Source organism: Egretta garzetta, unplaced genomic scaffold (assembly GCF_000687185.1).
Source record: "Egretta garzetta isolate BGI_Z169 unplaced genomic scaffold, ASM68718v1 scaffold233, whole genome shotgun sequence".
NCBI lineage: Eukaryota > Metazoa > Chordata > Aves > Pelecaniformes > Ardeidae > Egretta > Egretta garzetta.
The window spans coordinates 1,696,370-1,715,440 of NW_009259194.1; positions in this window are offsets into that span (position 1 = coordinate 1,696,370).

Here is a 19,071-nt window from a genome sequence, read left to right on the forward strand (position 1 = left end):
CATGGGGAACAATTCCTTCCCCTTGGGGCTGTCAAGCTCTGGAAGGGGCTGCCCAGGGAAGGGGTCGAGTCCCCAGCCCTGGGGGGATTTAACAGCCGGGCAGACGAGGTGCTGAGGGCCAGGGTTTGGGGGTGGGATGGCAGGGTTAGGGGAACGGTTGGATGTGATGATCTTAAAGGGCTTTTCCAAACTAAACAATTATATGATTCTATTCTATGAAAAGTTAGGGTGTTTTTTGAGGTTAGGAAAATGCATTAATGAAACTTGTACAACTGTTTTAGGTAGCCACTATACTGAGATTTTCATAGCAGAAATCCCAGAGTGCCATTCAGGTCTGTAGGACCTTGCATTTGCATTACCAACATGGTTATAAAACCAACATTTGCAGTTCTATTTAAAGGACTATTTGGTTAGGAATCTTTCAAAGAAATACCTGCTATCATTTTTTTCCTAGCTTGATCATTAATGTCATTCTTCGCAATAACATGTCCACCCATCTTAGCTCTGTCTCACAGTTTGCCTAAATTCAGAAGTTGAGGTTAATCTGCTTTTTCAACACTAGAGAAGTAAGTTGTTAACATCATTTCTTTTCCACCATGATTTTAGCTTGTTCACAGCAAAATATCATCCTAAGTTTTTAAGTGCTTGGAGCAATATTCAAGTTCATTGCTTATCTAGGATATCACCATCGTTAGCTGTGAGTCCATTTCTTTCAAATTCAGCTTTTTCAAACCTTATGATGGCGTTATCTTGCTCTGTATTCTAAATCTTGTGGTAGGCTATGATAAATAAGTCCTCACATTAAGGATTTCTTTCAGTACTGTACATTGAAAAAAAAATTGTGCAGCGACCACTTTCAGAACGAGAAAAAAAGCAGTGTCCTCTTAAGAGTTTTTAAAATGTCCAACAAATAGATGTGGTGATGCACAGAGGTCCTGATTTCTTCAGGGTGCCCTGGGAATTCCTAAAACTTGTTGGGCTCTAGAGAATTCTTCTGTCCAGCTTCTAATAGAAGAATCTTCACCTTTTTATTTTAATATCTTGTAGGATATTTGCTAGAAACCTGCTGAGTAGATTCAGTTGTGCAGATCTTCTAAGCATTTGTAGCCCAGAACTAGGGGCTACTTCAAGTGACAATATATCACTGCTCCTCTCAGTCTTGGACTTGCCCCCCCCCTCATGTTACTAGGAGAAAAAGTGTGATCAGCAGGGATAGATACGGCACGGTTGGTCTAAGTGGGGAATATACTTGTTGGAATATACTTGTTGGTCTAAGTGGGGAATATACTTGGTCTAAGTGGGGAATATACTCTGGGGGTCTGACTTGCTTACCCTGTGCGGGAGTGTGTGCACTACACCGTGCTGCGTAGCGATGGAAAAGGAGCAGTGATTATTCCTTCTGCTTGCCCTGGTGGATTTGGAAACCAGTAATATCACTGTGGCTGCTTTAATGACTGCAGCACTAGAAATGGCCAACTAACAAAGCTTGAACAAAGCTCTACGTGAAGCTTTCAGCTTTTTAAAGCTACTTCTTGCTTACATTTATTTAGCTAAAGAAATTCTGATGATTATTTAAATCAATTTAAGTTGGTCGACCATCTTCTTTTATCCAAAGTTTTGCCCTAAGGAAAGAGACTTCAGTAGGAAGGTCCTGTTCATGTAGCGCTTTCAGTAGAACTAGTGTTTTGTGAAGGCGTTTGTCTTTTTTTTTTTTTTTTTTTTTTTTTTTTGGTTTTAAGTGCAGGTATTCTGTAGGTGTAAAACTGAAAGGGGAGGGGGAACTCTTGAAACATTTTCAATTCTTGCTCCACTCCATGAAGTCGGCTTTTGGTGTCCTTTCTGTCTGACGCAGGGGAGAGGAAGCTTTTTACTTCAGTATTACCTCATCCTTTTAAAGGTTTCAAACTTTGTACAAGTGTGAAGTCCACAGGAAAGTGAGACTTGCTCAGATGCTCACCTTTTTTTTTTTTTTTTTTTTTTTAAATGCTGATTTATGTGGGATAATTTGCATGAATAAGATGGCCTGCAGTCTTTAATGCAGGCTTTCTAGAAAGTGTGACGTTCCTCTGGGGAAGCGGTTAACCACGTACTCATTTTATTTCTACTTTAAGTAATACATACCGGGTATGTGTAGCCTCCTAAAATTTCAAAAGCAGTATTATTTTATAGGTTAATAGTATGTCTTGCTCTGTGTATATATTTTAAAAGTTAGATGATAAACCAGGTTCCATCATCTCAAAGTGACAATAGATCTTGTTGGAGACAAATTTATAGCTATTACATTTTTGTGCTTGTGTCAGCTAACCTTGGCAAACAGAATACTACTTGCTATTGGGATGAAACTTATAAATCTTTTCTTTTCCACTTTCTCTTCCTCCTGGTTTTGAAACCTTGTCTTAGACCTTGTTACCTTCTTTATTCATGGCAGCAAGAGTGTCCTGTGGGTTGAAATTTCTTCAAGGACTAAGGTGTAATATTTCACCCCTTTTTTAATCCTTTTTTAAAAAGTTATTTATTTCTGTCTTTCACCTTGATGCATAAAAAAGCGTACAGGCCGTTGTGATGGCTTCCGAGATCTCCGTTTAAGATATTTGTTTGTAGTGGGTAATTTTCAGAAACTGAAAGTAATCTCCTAACGCCTTCCATTTCAATGAATCGTTTGATCAGTAAGAGTCCTTGATTCATTTTACTTTCTACCATAATCCTGTTGTTCAGTGTCTCTGAATAATACAGCTTTTCTTTATGCAATCCTTGCAATAACTACTTCAACACAAGCTGAGACGCGTTCCGTGCCGGGACCCCTTTTGTTTCCTTTTCCCCATGTCACCAAAATTTAGAGCAGTTGTTTTAAGGCATGTGAAATTTTATTGCATTTATTGAAAGATCTGTAATAAAGTAAGCTTCTCATTCTACAGCTAAGCAAAAACTTCTTGCCAGAACTTCCTGTGAAATCATTTCTTGGCAAAATCTAAGATAAAAAATGGGAGAGGTTGAATGCATTTTGTTTAAAACATTTTTCTATTTTCATATTTTCAATTCTTTTTTTAAATTAAAAAACGAATTATGCATTGAAATAATAGGTTACATTTTTCAAGGAAAAAAAAATGAAGTAGTTATTGACTTTCGTTTCTGAAACAGTTCAAAATTTCCATGTTTAATGGATCTATAATGTTCATGGTTTTGCCATTGGAAAAGTTATTCCAGTTGCGTACCCCTAACCTGTGGCCCACAGGTCCATTTCTTAATACCTGCAAAACAACTGTGGCCTCTCAGGCAGGCTGAGAGCTTTGACAAGAGTGAAGTGGTAGAGATGAATTTTAAACGCATCTTGTCCTTTTTAAAAAAAAAAGGTTTGAGTTTTAAAGCATTTAGCTTTAATTGCAGTAGTGCTGGACTTGCTCTGTTAACTGTTAGGGTTTTACTGCTCATCATCTCTGCGAACAAACCACGCATCCGCCTCCTTCAGCCAGCCCCAGCCTCTGCCTGTTCATCCAGAAATACCTGCGCTGGTGGGTCATATTAATTCCAAAATTTTTAGCGTGAAACCTGACCTGCTTACACTACAACTCATGAGATTCATAAAGTCAAATGACAGATTTATACATGCAGGCAGCTGTCTGCATGCAGAGTTAGGGTGTGTGGAAGAAATATGCAGATGTCAAATACAACCATGCAGTTGGCAAATCGACTTTGGGTATTTACATATAATAATTACCAGTGTGGGGAATTTGAGCATAATCCTATTGAGAGAGGGCATGCAATGCATATGGAGCAGCCCACGTACAGACTTCTAACTCTGTCTGGCAGCAAGGATATATTTCTCCCAATAAATTCCGCGTTATTTGCTGTACTTCAGTTACAGGATTGCAGGAATTTTTACAGGATAGAGCTGTTTATCTCTTCCAGAGATATTTTGGGTCTGAGAATGTAGAATTACATTCATACTCCTTCAGTGCTGCAAGAAGCAACTTACTGCAGCCGGTGCTAGCTATGGAAGTGTGTTCTTAATCGGCAAAAAGGGAAGAAAATACAAAGATATGTAGGTGCACCCGTATATGTAGTATTCATTTTATGGCAGAGGCTTTAGCTCAGATATTAAATAGCAAGTACTGAACTTTGAAGACTGAGCTGCGCACGTATCCATCCTCCCAAAATGGGTCAGCGAGCCGGCAGCTTGGAATGGCTGACGTTTTTAACGATTAGCCGTTAGTGTGGGACATGAATGGGTCTAGAGGAAGCAGGTTCAGGTCCCCTGGACTGGCTTTGGAGATGAGCATGTCCCAGATTAGAGTGCAAAAATAAGTATGTAGGGCTGGGTGTTTGACGTCTGCTAGATTGCATGAGGATGTTCTACTTTCCCCCATTCCTTTCTCACCCACAATCTGGCAGTGTTTTCACCTATTTTTACCATGATCATATTGCTTCTGCCTAAGGCACGTAACTTCTTCAGTATGCACGGATCTGTGTTAGAAATGGTAAATGTGTTCTAGGTTTGAACTAAAGCTTTCAGTTTCACCGCTTTACCTCTGGGGGTGGATGCTGTGGCACAAGGAGACGGAGCTGTTCTTGTTGGTTATTGATCTGTAGCTAGAGCCCAACTTCTCAAACCATGCAGTTTATTGTCCTGAGTGAGGTATCTCCTGCTTAATCTTTTTCTAGAAAATAAAGGAGACAGCAGATAAAGATCCTTCCCCTGAACGCATTTCACCATCTTAGACTATCAATGCTTTGGAAACGTACACCCCTAGATGAAGATTCATTTGGTTTCCTTCCTCTGACAAGGCTTTTCCAAAGACCTCAAAGTACCAACTCAATTCAGATATTTGGTCCGAGTTTCTTGCCAGGGCAATCCAAAACAGGAGAAACATAATCAAGGTTTCCAACTGGTAAAAAAAGCAAGGAGGAGGGAAAGCGCTTGGGTTTTTCCATTTTGAAAATGAAGTCTAGCATTTGAAATTTGCACCTAGCAACAGCAGTTGATGATTTTCTGTGGGTTTTTTCCTTCTATATATTCCAAGAATCATAATTACTGTAATTTTCAAGAAAATTATGCTTTGAATATGTTTCAGTACCTGTTATGAATTTGCACAGAGAAGATTTCCAAATTCATAAATAGCACTGTCCACATCTCTCTGAATTCTCTAATTCTAACTGGGATAGGAAATGGATTTGTTTTGCTTTATGAAAATGGATTTGTTTTGCATCAACACTAGCGTAGTTGCTCACCCTTTTTTAGATCTTTAGAGGCATGCTGGAAGGGACAGGAAAGCAATGTCTTGCAGGATTTGCTCATGGATTTAGGTGGCTGCAAGTGGCAGTGAAAGAAGTTCTGTAAGCCGTTGACACCTTGCACTATTAAGCTTACGTACATACACACTAGTTATAGATGAGGTTTCCCTTTGCTGATTTTCCTTAATTTGGAGGAAAAATATTAATAGAAATAACAGTAGGATCATCTTGAATGGAGCTCCCTATCTATTTTCTTATTTTGATTTGTTTTAAAGGTTTTTTTTGTCTCAACTTTTGCTGACAACAGGCATTTGAAGTTGCTTCCAAGTTGAGTTAAAACAGCGCTTGACATCTCTATACAGAATATAGAACCTGACAAGCATAAAATCATTGCCAGAGGTCCTTATTTATGTGAAATGCAGGACCAACAAACCTGCTGGGATGAAAAAAGGGCTGTTCTTGAAGAAGTGATAAGAAACTTTCTAAAGGTTCATGGTCTATATTATCCTCCCTTGGCACAGACTCATGTATTTGTACTAAGGTCAGCGGAACGATACGCAGTCTACGCTCGCTTGGAAGATCTGGTCACCCTGAGTACTGTGATTCACCTGCCTCCCCCGATAAGGGATGGAAGTGCTACTGTCTGCTTTTTGCTGTTGAGAAATTGAGAATCTTTGCTCCTTGCCCAGCGTGGTGCAGGCTGTGGTTCTCCAAGTCTGGATCACGCCAAGTCCCCGCTCTAGGCACGGCGCGTTGTACTCGGCGCTGGCCTCAAACCCACTGAAATGCACATAACGAGTCTTAATTATCTCTCCTCGGCATCGATTTATTCTTCGCCTTTTAAACTTTCCCTTTCAGGGTTCACAAATCTGTTTTCCATTGCTATATAAATTCACCCTCAGAAGATCCAGCTGTGAAAGACAACAGGCAGATTCTTTGATGGCACTGTGGTTTTTTGCCATCCATCCTGGAGGTGTGTTCATTGTGATTCTCACATAATGAACACAAAGCAAGGTGATGATTTCTGCAGACGAAAAACATGTTACAAGTTTCTCTTTATATTATTGTTGCTGGAGAATCATTTTGTCTTCTGGGAATTAAATACCGTGAAGCTAGCTTATCAAATAATCTCCATATCTCCTGATGACATCTCCAGGGACTCTGTGTCTAGATAAGCACACAAACAGTAATTGGGGAGAGCAGGGATAAAAATAAAAAGTACATACTAATTTTTTTTGCTAGATTTAAATTTTTTTCAACTTTGTTATGCAAATATTCTAAAGTTAATGATGCCTTCGGTGACAGCAATAATAACATTTCTAAATCTGACCATTAAGTCCTTGGTTTTGTTCCATTCATTTGTGCCTAGATAATAAATGTCTTCTAAAACCCAAGCGTAGACTCACTCGTGATCCCCTGCCCACTATATGTATCTTAATTCTAGTTTAAAATGTCACGTAATCTTTGCTTTATCATGGAGATATAGTGGTTACTTGGATGGAAAATCATAACCTCCCAGGGAATTCTCCTGGGAATTAAAATACTGAGGATGCAGTAGATTTTTTTTTTTTCCAAACTCATTTATGTATATGAGTTAGCTTAATTTTTATCACCAAATGCAGGCTGTGCAGAATTCTAACCAGACGAAGCACAATTCTCTACCATTTCTGCATGGATGCAGTGCTGCATATTCTAATAATAGCAAGCATTTTGAAACATAAGATCATAAATTCTTGCATGAAAGAGAGACTTTGGCTTGTTATTGTCAGCCCAAATTCCAGCTGTTCTTCTGAGAAGTTAATAGTAAAGACAAAGGGGCATGTATCACATTATGGTTTTGATCCTACAGTTGCTCCCTGGAGATTCTTGCTTGTCTGAGGATGGCAGGATCAGGATCTTACTTTGAATATCAAGTATTCAAAAGATCAGCAGGTTGAGGAGACAAGACGGGCTTGAGTATACGTGTGTCTGGTGCTTGGTTTCGTGTGTAGATTCCATAGATCCCCAGCTACTGGGGAAAAAAGAAGGTTGGGCTTCAAATAAACACAGAAGCATGTGTATGTTTGTGTAAATACGTAAACACGTGTGCAACATGGCAACTCCTGAAGGACCTACTGCATTCGCAAGCCCCCCTGTACAGACTGAGACTTAGGAGGAAGCGATTTTTCTGTTAACATTTCATGAGCTTAAATAGGTGAAGAACGGTGGAAAGGAAGAACCGAGAAGCAGTGGTGTCCCTAGCAGCGGTATTCCTGCTCCTGCTTTTCCTTCTGACCCGTGCACCATCCTCTTTCAGTCTCTTTGCCTCTATTTGATATTTGGATTGTGAGCTTTTAGGTCTTCTAAAGAGCTGTGTACAGAACGCAGCACAATGTCGCCTCTCTCTTTCCTTTCAGAAGATTATCCTGAGGCCACCTGTCTGATAAATTAAGATGCTTTTGCTGAATAAAATGATCTTTAAAAATGCTGAAGCTTAAATCAGGTAGCTCCTAGAACACCTGAATGTGGGTAGCCTGTGTGCCACGAGGGATATGCCCTGCGGCGCGCAGTTTGGGGCAGGGTACGGCATTCCCATTAGGGAGGTGATTCTGCCCCTCTGCTCTGGGGAGACCTCCCCTGGAGCCCTGCGTCCAGCTCTGGAGCCCTCAGCACAAGAAGGACATGGAGCTGTTGGAGCGGGGCCAGAGGAGGGCTACTAAAATGATCCGAGGGATGGAGCCCCTCTGCTCTGAGGCCAGGCTGAGGGAGTTGGGGGTGTTCAGCCTGGAGAAGAGAAGGCTGCGGGAAGACCTGATTGTGACCTTCCAGTACTTAAAGGGGGCCTATAGGGAAGACGGGGACAATCTTTTTAGTAGGGCCAGCTGTGACAGGACAAGGGGTAATGGTTTTAAACTAAACCAGCGCCTGCAGGGGGTTTGGGCTAGATGGCCTCTGGGGGTCCCTTCCAACCCAAAACATTCTATGATTCCTCTCGGACCCTCGGTAAACTGAACGATCGAGCATTGGCCATCTCATGACATGGCTGCGTTGCTGTCGTTGCTTTCACTGCAGTCACATCTCTGACTTAATTGTACACACACCCAATCAAGGTGTTTGTAGAGTAGTTATAACCTATAAAAAATAATAAAAAAAGAACGGGGAAAAAAGAAATTTTTAGTGAGGATTGGGTTTTTTGAGTTGTCTGGTGGGTAGAACTAAGAGAAAAAGCAAGCCATGCTTCCCTTCCTGTTTTAATAATTCTGTGGCATACCTAGTCCATGAGCAGCATCACTTCATGGCACCATTGCCCCGTCAGTCTTTTCACTTCTGGGCAATTAACACTGGGAAGGCACCATCTACCACGTGGCTCCTCACACAGAACAAAACTCCAGATAGCATCATTTCATCACAAAATAAATTAATGCTGCCCTGTTTTACAACCTGGATTTTAATACAGCCTGACATCCCGTTCTTGTATTTCTCTGCTAAGTACACATCTAGTTGCTGCTGTTCCGTCCCTGATGCAACAAGCTGACAAGGAGGAGCATATTCACAGGGAAACTGGGGTAGGAGCCAGGATGCACTTTTGAAGTGGATATATTTAGATACATTGTGATGGCATATCGGATCTTTCATCGCAGGTTTAAATCTGAAGGGTTGTTCTGGGGGTTTTTTTTGGGTTTTAGCTGCTTTTGCCACCTCAAAAAGGAAAGGAATAGCTTGGAATGCAGACCAGATGTCACAACAAAACAACATCAAAAATAATCCCCCAAATCCCAACCTTCAGATTTCTGGTAAGAAAATAGAAGTTTTAAAAAAAAAAAACAAAACAAACAACAAAACCCCCCAAAAAACCCACCTTAAAATTGTATTTTTTTTTATTTTTAAGGCATCATTTCCATCTCTGTTTAATGTAGCTCTTGTATAATTCAGTGTTTGCTGATTGATAACACTTCTCCAGAACCTCCTATTTCAGCGGAAGTAAGCAGCTTTTTGTATAAACCCTACAAGTTTACAATCTGTATTAGATGTTATTCAGAGCAAAGATAACATATGACAGCAGAAGGAAGGAAGGGTGGTGATCTACTCTTGCTTCTAGCTCCTGGCACGGACGTTTTCAAGAACAGTGGTGTAACAAAAAGGCTGTTGCAATGCCGTGTTGTGTTTAGGAAGCCATAAATGCTGAGATAGGATTTAAAGAGTTCTGCGTATGTCAGATGGTTGCATACATATGATGTAGAGGAGGAAAAGCCCGGTACTACCTAGCCGTACTTTTTAATTTTAGTTTCTGATCAAAATTGTCCAGAGGCTCCACTCTAAAACGTGGAGCTGCCTACTTGCGCTGTACAACGAACAGGTATGTCCGCACAAACTGCAAATGTATTCTTCATTTAAGTTTCCTTGTGATTATTGATGCCACCCCTTCCTTCCTTCTGCTATCATATGTTATCTTTGCTCTGAATAACATCTAATACAGATCGTAAACTTGTAGGGTTTATACAAAAAGCTGCTTACTCTTCAGTGATGGATGCGGTGTATTTTCTTGCTTGTTAAACAAGCTTAATTTCATACCAGCGTTTTCAAAGCAGGCCTAGAGTCTTGGACATTGGGGAAGTCAGGTTTCCAGTCTCTGCTGAAGCTTTACTCCTGGACGTAGGTTTACGCTACGGGCCCAGCAGCAAACTGAAGGGCTGGACTCGCTCAGCTCTCTCCAAGACAAATCTGCCGCAGGGCGGGCTGTGGCCGTGAGGAGCAGAGGCGCGAGCTTGCCCATGCCATTTGGCTTAAAGCCAGCGCTTGGTCCCTGGCTTGTCTTCATTTCATGAAACGACATAACCCGAGCTCCTGAGAACCATTTGCAAACCCTGCAAAGGTTTGTTAGTGTATGATGTTGTTTCTTGGGAACTTGTCAATATTTTGCCGTTTGGTTTTTAGGCGTGTCTTGGATTCCTTTTGTGTATTCAGTGAGAACCAGGCCCTGAAGCTGCTGTTTGCACCCGTTGAGAACACCGGTTCATCGGGAGCAAGCTGTGTGCCAGCAAATCTGAAAGACCTGTCAAAAGTTACTCTTTTCCCAAACAGCTGAGACAAAACGTCATCTTAGCCGATGATGTAGGCAAAGAGTAGCTGAAGGAAAGCTTCAAATAACACTGAAACGTCATCTTAGCCGATGATGTAAAGAGTAGCTGAAGGAAAGCTTCAAATAACACTTCAACGTGTTTTAAACAAAGGTATTGTTTATGCACATGCTCTAAATTTGATATACCAACATTCTTCTGATTGAATTTATTTCTGCACTGTCATTCTAATACTAAATGAATCTGTTAAAATGGATTGAGGCCCCAAGTTGTTTATGGGGAAAGGAGTTAGTTGCTGAGAGTGGATCTGTCTGTCTTAACTGATTCTTTGAACTAGTTAAGGAAGAAGGGGATAATGTAGTGAATAAAAATGGAAGGCAGGGGAGAATTTCCAAGGTCTAGCGCCTGCTTTGTTTGAATAGCACACGGTCTTTATCCCAGTGTAATAAATGATATTGCACTGTCTGTGTTCTCTCTGTGGAATGGACAAGGGTTTTTCATTTCATGCTTCATTCACAGCCAGCTACAACGATTTCACAGAGTCAGCACCTACGCTGGGCACCGAAGGAAGAACAACAATATATTTATGCCCTATAGGAGATGCGCCACAAATACTTCCATTTCCACTACGCAGCAGAACGCCAAGAACGGGGTCATGTTGCCTTGAAGGAGAGAAGCAGTAGAGAGGAGAGGCCTTGTGTTATGGGGCCATATCTTGAAAATTCTTACAGAAGCATCCAAGTTTCATTCAGGACGTGCGTTGCCTTTTGCAGACTCTGATGGGAATGGCACTACTGGCTTCAGTAGGGACCTTAAGATTTTGAAGGAAAAGAAAATTTGTTTATTTTAGAGAAGGAAAGCCAGTTCCTCCACAAATATAAAAGGATGAATAGTTTTGTCATGGAAGATTGTTGTAGACTGAGCATCCCCCTTCTTTTTGCCCCTAAGGAGGTATTTTCTAAGCTAACCCTTCTCAGTCTTCCTGGTTTTCCATTCTTCTGACCTGCAGTTATTTAGTATCTGTCCTCCAGTTTCCAAGAGCAATTTTTACTTTTTACACAGCATCAATGGTATTCAAAGATTTAAATTAAAAGGTCTCTGAATGTTTCAAAGATGAGGCATTTCTATTTTTCTTATCGTTGCAACCCATCCCACTGAATTAGGAAGCGGAATTCAAGCTCAAACCCCAGGTAACTTTTTCTCCTCTTATCAGAACTGTTTTGCAGGGTAGGGTGCTTTCTTCTACTTTTGCTGGAATGTGAATAGCTTTTGGTGGAATGTGAACAATTATCTAGAAAGATCTGTTAGTGATTTAGGCAAGGAAAGGCGAAGAACTGAGTATCTTCTCTCTCATACAAATAAATGAGCTACATCTGAAGATTTAAGCAATCAGATTTGCATAATGGACATGTTTATGCCACATTATAGTCACCTGGTTTACAAATTCAGTGAGCATTTCACCACTATTATCTGCTGTCATAGGAGAAAAATGAAACATTTGGGCGAAAATAGTTTGTAAGGCAATGTGAACGTATTTTACTTTGTGCTTTTTAACATCTGATCTTCGAGAAGGTTTTTCATTATTTGAGGACTAAATGTGGCCAGATTGGTGGTAGAAAATGTAGGGTTAGTGCATGTAGCTTTTAGTGATTTGGGCAGGGGATAGTTTGGCTGAATTCTCTTCCAGATTGCTTAAACTGAGCACCTGTCTAATCATTTGTACCTTTTAACATTTCTATTCCATTTTCTATATTCTTTTACAGAGCTTTTCCACACAGTTAATTTTTTTTTTTCCAGCGTTGTCCAGTGCAATCGTGTGTTGATTTCAGCAGGGTTCCTTCGGCCTCGTTTTAGGCAAGATTTTTCAAGAGCACGAAGTAGAGTTTATACACGTGCGTATCTGAAAATCCTGCAAATACTATTTTGCTGTTTGGGCAACCTGCCCAAATACAGTGCTCTCATTAATTACTGAATGGGTGTGTTTCCCTTGTAGGCCTAATTAATTTCTCTCTGGCCTCTAGAAAATCAGTTCACAAAATGTGGACTACATCTCTCAACTTACTGGGTGGGAGCTTTGGCATGACTGATCTCCATCCATTTTGCTCAAAAAAATCCATAGGTCCCACAAAGATGCATCCCATCAGCTCTGCGGTCTGTTCTGCAGGTTTTCATATGTTGTATTTACTCCTGTGGTTCATGCTTTCCCCCCCTCCCCCCCCAAACTTCAAATTGGGGTCTCACTAGAATCCCAGCTTATAAGTGATAAGGCAAAAGAGTTCTGAATGTTTGAGTTTGCAAATAATGTATTTGCTTTACTTGAGATTCGAGCGAGAACGGCAGATTCCTGCCCAGGAATGCTTTTGTGGAGAGACGAGTATTTTCAGAAATGGCAGTTTATTTAAGATACATCTGTTTCTTTGCTTGCCCAAATTCACACATCTTTTAAAGAGGTCTAATTCTCTTCTGTCTAAAAACATGCTTGGTCTATCAGTCTTGACATTCAGTGCTTTTTGTTACTTAAGATCCATGGCTGCAGCCTCAGCGGGTGTGAAACTGCGAGCATGGATCTGCCCTGCGCAGCGTGGTTACCTCATCTGCTCGCACAAGCCGTGTGTGTCGTCTCATTTTTGACATGTAGAAGCTCCGTGGAATTTCTTTAGACCACTAGTTTTATATCCTGCAGTGTCACACAACTCCATGGAGCGGGAATTGTAGCGGTTTCGTTCCGTTAGGACCGCTTTTGAGATCGTGGTGGTGAAAGCCTGGCAGGGGTTGCCCAGAGAGGGGGTGGAGGCCCCATCCCTGGGAACATTCCAGGCCAGGTTGGCCGGGGCTGTGAGCAACCTGATGTGGTTCAAGGTGTCCCTGCTCCTGCAGGGGGGTTGGGCTGGGTAACCCCTAGGGGTCCCTTCCAACCCAAACCATTCTGTGATTCTGTGATCTGGTATTGGTGTGGCAGGTACAGCTGGGTAGAGGTTTTTGTGGTTATAGGAGATATTTTCTGAAAAATTCAGAATGAATCACAAAGAAACTACTTGCAGATTCAGGTCACGTATATTAGTTTTGGCTCAAGAACGTCTATTTCTCTCCACAACAAATGAAGAGGAGAATTTTATCCTATTTACCCGGTAGGTGAGGGACCTGTTACCTCCAAGGTTTGAAGTTTGAATCCATCCTCACTGCAGGAGCTTTGAACCCAGGAGCAGGCTCTCATTCTCAGGCATACCTCTGCCTGAAGATGTTACATAATTTTTTAAAAATACATGTTTTAACAGTAGGGCTGTGGTAGCAAAGGGTGCGATGCCAGGATGCTTCTTGTTAGCCTGTTGTTGACCTCCAGCCATGCAAAACCAGATTATGTTCTTGTAAGAAGCAGTCTTAGTAACGCGCAAGATTTGCTAGCCAAAGTATTTTCTTGCTGAAGGTAGCTGTTTTTCAATTATAAGGCCGCACATGCATACATTTTTATGACCAGATTCTCAATAATGTAATGCATCTTTAATTTGTTGGAAATTAATGAAGCTGTAGCAGCGACTGAGAGTAAATACTGGCTTCTGTGGGTTAGAGACTGAAATGAAAAGTCAAATAACTTCATTTCTTGTCCGGGTATTGCATCCCCTTCTGTTTCCAATATTTAACTTCTTGCTCCTTTGGCTTTTTTTAGAAAAAGAAACAACAACAAAAAAACAACCAAAAAAACCCCAGACACACACACTTGGATTTGCTAAAAATATTTTTGCAATTCAAGTGCTCAGTACCTGAGGGTCAGGCTACTTTCTTTTTTCCCTCACCTGTTGTTGCTCTGGCTAGAAGTAGAAATATCAGTGAAAAAGCCAGACATGCTGCCTCTTCCGAGCTCCTTGTCTAACTGTGCAAAATAATGAAGGCTGCACAAAAAGCCTACTTCTAGCGGAATATATCTCAATACTAACATCTAATATCTAACGTACGATCTATAGTACAGAATGCCTGTAGTGTAAGGGACCAAAGTTGTCTGACTCATTCCAAATTTTTGAAGTTAATAATCTTTGGGCTCTAAATGAAGGACAAATTTAGCATCCAAATTCATAGTATCTTACGTACGGTCTAAAATACAGAATGCCTGTGGTCTGAGGGACTGAAATGGACTGATTTATTCCAAATTTTATGATGTTATAATTTTCAGACTCTAAATAAAGGGCAAATTTAGCATACAAATTCTTTTTCTATCTCCCTTTTGTAGACTCTAGGTGACAGTGTCAGATTTTATGAAGTGCAGCTTTCTTCCAGACTAGAATAAAGGTACCTGGTTTTGTAGTGATTTATACAGTGGTTTTAGTTTCTTTTACCAATCTTTGGCTGCATCTCCCCCCCCCTTTTTTTTTCTTCTTTAGCATGAAGCAGACTAACAATATATTTTCTTGTACAGTGACTTATAACAAAATAAAATGCTGTTAAAAAGTAAGAATATAACTAAGACCACGTATTGCGCACAGAGGTATTGGCATGAATTGGTTCTTATCCAGCAGTAAGGTATCAAAACACCATGACACAAATTTTAATTTATCAGAGACCTCCTGTGATAGACAAGCCCTTGAGTTAGAAAACAATCTCAAAAAAGAATCCTGCTTCTATAGAATAATTTGTTCCAGGTCTGCAAGGAGACTCTGTCTTTGCTGAATCAAGGTAAGGTGGAAGTACACACGTTGTTACGTGACCACTAATATTCAGAAGTCAATTTGTGGAAAAATGTGTACCCTGTGTGGGGAAAAATGTCCTCCTGATTTCACACCCTTAAATCTACCCAGCTGTGTACCCATTCTATAACGTCATACAAAATAACGGGCTAAACTGGATGAATCATGGCTTGGTGTTCTGCTGTCTGTCTGAAGGCAAAAGGAGGGCTAAATTGGTGGAGCCCCCCTCCTCAAAACACAGGTTTGCTGTCCTGGATTTGGGCTGGCACTGATGCAGATGAAGAAGGGATTTTTTAATTTAGATTAAATCAAAACCTGTGTGTGGAGGTAGATGCTTGGGGGTGCTGAAGGGTGCATGAAAAGTAAACGGCAGGACTTGGAACGAGAGGCCGTATCTCATAGACCTTTATTCCGTGGGTTGGTTTCGGTGCTGTTGTCCTTGATGTGTCGCAGTGAGACTTCTGCCATACGCTCTGGAATGAGCTTTGTCATCGTGCCTGCTGCATCTGTTCCTGCGTTTGAAACCTTGGTGCGTGATGTTCTTATGAACGTAGGAGGTATGATGTTCTTACGAAGTGTCTGGGTAACATCTAATGCCAGACCCTGCCCTGCATTTGGTCATGCTCTTATGTTAGAGTTACTAAATAATACAGAATTCACGTCGTGTGTTGTTTCTCAAACTAACATTGTCCTTAGGAGGCTAGGAAAGATTCTTGAGACAACTTTTTACACCAGCCTTCCGAGCTATTTAGTGAGTCATCTGTTCCACCTTTTGACTCTCCAGGTTTTAGATTGGTAGTTCCTTTTCATAAAAGTTTTGAGGGGAAATCACCCAGCTGAACTCAAAGAAGCTTAGGCTTGGCCACCAGCCAAAAAGCTCTCAAAGGGAAGCATCCCAGAAGGATAATGTTTGCAACCTTTCAAATCTCAAATGCTTCACAGCAGTTCTAATTACAGTCTCCCATCAGAATAACCTCCCATAGCGAGGAGTGAAAAAACCCCACAACCCCCCAAATTTTTCTATGCTAAGATAAGACAATTGATTGCAACTTATAAAGCAATTATACAAGATTTGCTTGTTGGGTATTTTAACTGTTACCACAGAATAAAATCCAGGTTTCCAGGCACTGTCGTAGTCATCTAGTGTGACTGAACAAATGGGATGCTTTAAAAAACACGCAGTAAGTCACCGAGCCTCCGAGAGCCCCAACCGTAGGCATTTAATTGCCATTGACAGTTCTGGCCAATTAAGTCTCTGCAATAATGACCGCATCAGCAAAAATTACTGGATCTTTTATGTTCAGATAACCACAGTTCCTAATTGGAATATGGTTTCAATGAAATCTTTTCTCTCCATTACCAAAACTAACATTAGGGATCAGAGGGATCAGCGTTCAGTCAGTGGGTTGTGCCCTTTGCTAGGGGTGAGAAAGGCCATCGGGATTATCGCAAGGCAGGGAAAATGTGAGTATAGTCTAAAGGGAAGAAAATACTGCTGCTTCTCTCCTGTTGCCCCTCAAGATCAGTTGTTCTGTGGTTGTACTTGCACCATATAGCGTGGGCTTAATGAGACAGAGCCAAGCCTGAGGTACCGTGCTCCTTCTTCCAAGGGGAATTACTAGCCTGATGTTACCTTGATGAGGTGTATGGTTTCTGATCAGGAATATATTCTCTCTTTGCAACGCAAACTGTGCTCGCTCATGGTTACCAATGCTGTACTGTGTAGACAGACCTTCTATTAATATCTTAGGCACATACATGCTTCAGTGCCTTTACATATAGGTTCATCTTCATGTAAAACCTACGACAGTTAGAGTATTATTCTTACTACTTGTACTTTAACCCTTGTAAGGAAATTGTAGCAGTATGGTACTCAAAATAAGGCATCTTTTACATGAAAGTACTAATAAAACCTCTTACTTTTCCAGCCTTAGGTTCTACCTTAATTGTCTTGCAGTACCTATTGAGTATTTGTCAAGTGTTTTAGCTAGAGAAAGGCCTTGTTGAAAATATTAGCTCAACCCACCGGTCTGTCTACTCTTCTTCACAAGTACTGCAGTTTGAAAAGCCCAGCAAGCCTCCCTGCACTTCACCTGCCCATGAACAGGGAGACTTGAGTGATTGATCTTCTAAATCCATCTAGTACGGGTACAGGGCAACCCAGGGGGAGGGAGCAAGCTGGAATATTCTAGTCCATCTGCAAGGGGTCAGGATGCTGGGGTCTTCGCGAAGAAAGACGACTCCCCAGCACCGCTGGCTGAAGGCGATCCCAGTGGGTCAGAGCACAAGCCTGCCGACTCGTTCCCCCTGCCGGGTAGACTGGCACGTACTTCTGTATTACGGGATTACATGGTGTTTGTTGTTATGGGTGCTATTGTGGTTTTTCACTTTTATGCATCCCTGTTAGGTTTTTATTCTTTGAATTTCGATTTTAAGCTCTTTTACTTTAGCATTCATATCTCATTCTTTTTAAAGTGATATAGGCTAATTTAATCAAGCAGTCTCTAGAATAATAGGAAAGTTATGCTAATTTTTGGAGATTAAATTGTAACTCTTTTTTTTGCTTGTGAAATAATGTGCTCTTACTTTATGGGAAACTTGCCCTTTTTTTTTTTTTTGGAGAGTTGGAATTGTTTCTTTAATACGTTACCAGCTCATCAGGAAAGGATCACATGGAATGAATCCCACGAGCAAAGGTAACCGGCACTGCCCCACGTTAGCACTGCAGCCTTTTATGGCTTCCAGGAAAAGCCTGTGTGGGAATGTGTTTTAATAGGAGGAGCTAAGGCAAGCCTAATATCTGGATTCAGGAGAAGGAAATACGTTATGGCTATTTAAGAATGCTCATTATTTAAAGGTCCCCAAGTTGTTATTGCTGATGCTACAGATGTTTTTATTCATAGGCTCCGGGCTACAGCACTAGACTGAAACTTGTGGGTCCCATGTTTGCCATTGCTTTCGGAACAGTCTTCGTCCTTCACTTCACTGCTTTTATCACCAGATATGAAATGGGGGTAGTGATAGTGGTCGAAGTTTAAGTGCTTTGAAATCAGTGGTTTGAAAGAAATATCACAAAACCTATCGGTGTGGTACTGTTGTGGTTTGCCAAGGCCTCAGTTCCGCAGAGATTCACATGTGTGCATTTTGTCCCCGATACGGGATTTCTGTTTGCATAAGGAGGTTTTCACAACAAGATTTCAAACCCTAGCAAGTGCCAGTTGCAAAACGCTGCTTCGTAGCATTAGCTGCAGTGTATACTGATTTTGCATGGTAATAACGACTGCGTAAGGGCAAGGCACTGGAGAATAGTACCTACTAACAGTACCTTAAAATAACTTGCTGCTCCTTAGCCCCGCAGGCACTGTGGTTTTAGCTTTATTTTGCTGTACGAAATCAAGGCTGCATCCCTAATTGCATAGCATAAAAGCCATGGTCTCCTATCCTGTTATGTCTGTAGTTCTCCTCCGGTCTCCTCCGCTTGTCACTATGATGCTTATAGGGCTGTAGTAACACTTGTACCTTTTAATAAACAAACATTCAAAAGAATGCTCAGGAAGACATGATTCCCGTGATAAACAATATGAAGCAGCCCTTAATAACACTTGACTTACAGCAGAATTTGTTGTAAAGCCAGGTGATTTTCTTTGCCTGGGGTGGAAGATGGAGGAAAAAATTGTGAGAGCAAGGACACGATTTTTTATGATTTCCATTGTGCCTTTGTCTGTGAAATGATTATTAGGTCTGTGGTGAGAATTAAACTGGAGATGAGACTAGCCTGCAAGCCAAGATTTGCTGAACAAACTCGAAGTTTGAAGTACAAGCACGTGTTTGGAGTCAGAATTCAGACCTAAATGTGTGAGCATCCTGCGGGCGGAGCGCTGAACTGGGAGACGGGACATAAGAGTCCGTGTTGTACCTCTGGGGTTGATGTGCTGTGTTACGTGTTCAAAGACAGTTCTTTCCCAGTATCCCTTTTTTTTTTTTTACTTTTTTACCCCGTTTTGTTTGTTTGCAGACTGCGAAAATCCCCAGGTTTGGAAATTCTTTCATTGGCCAAGTGTCCTTAGCATGCCTATGATCTGTAAGCAATACGATAATGGAAACAACAG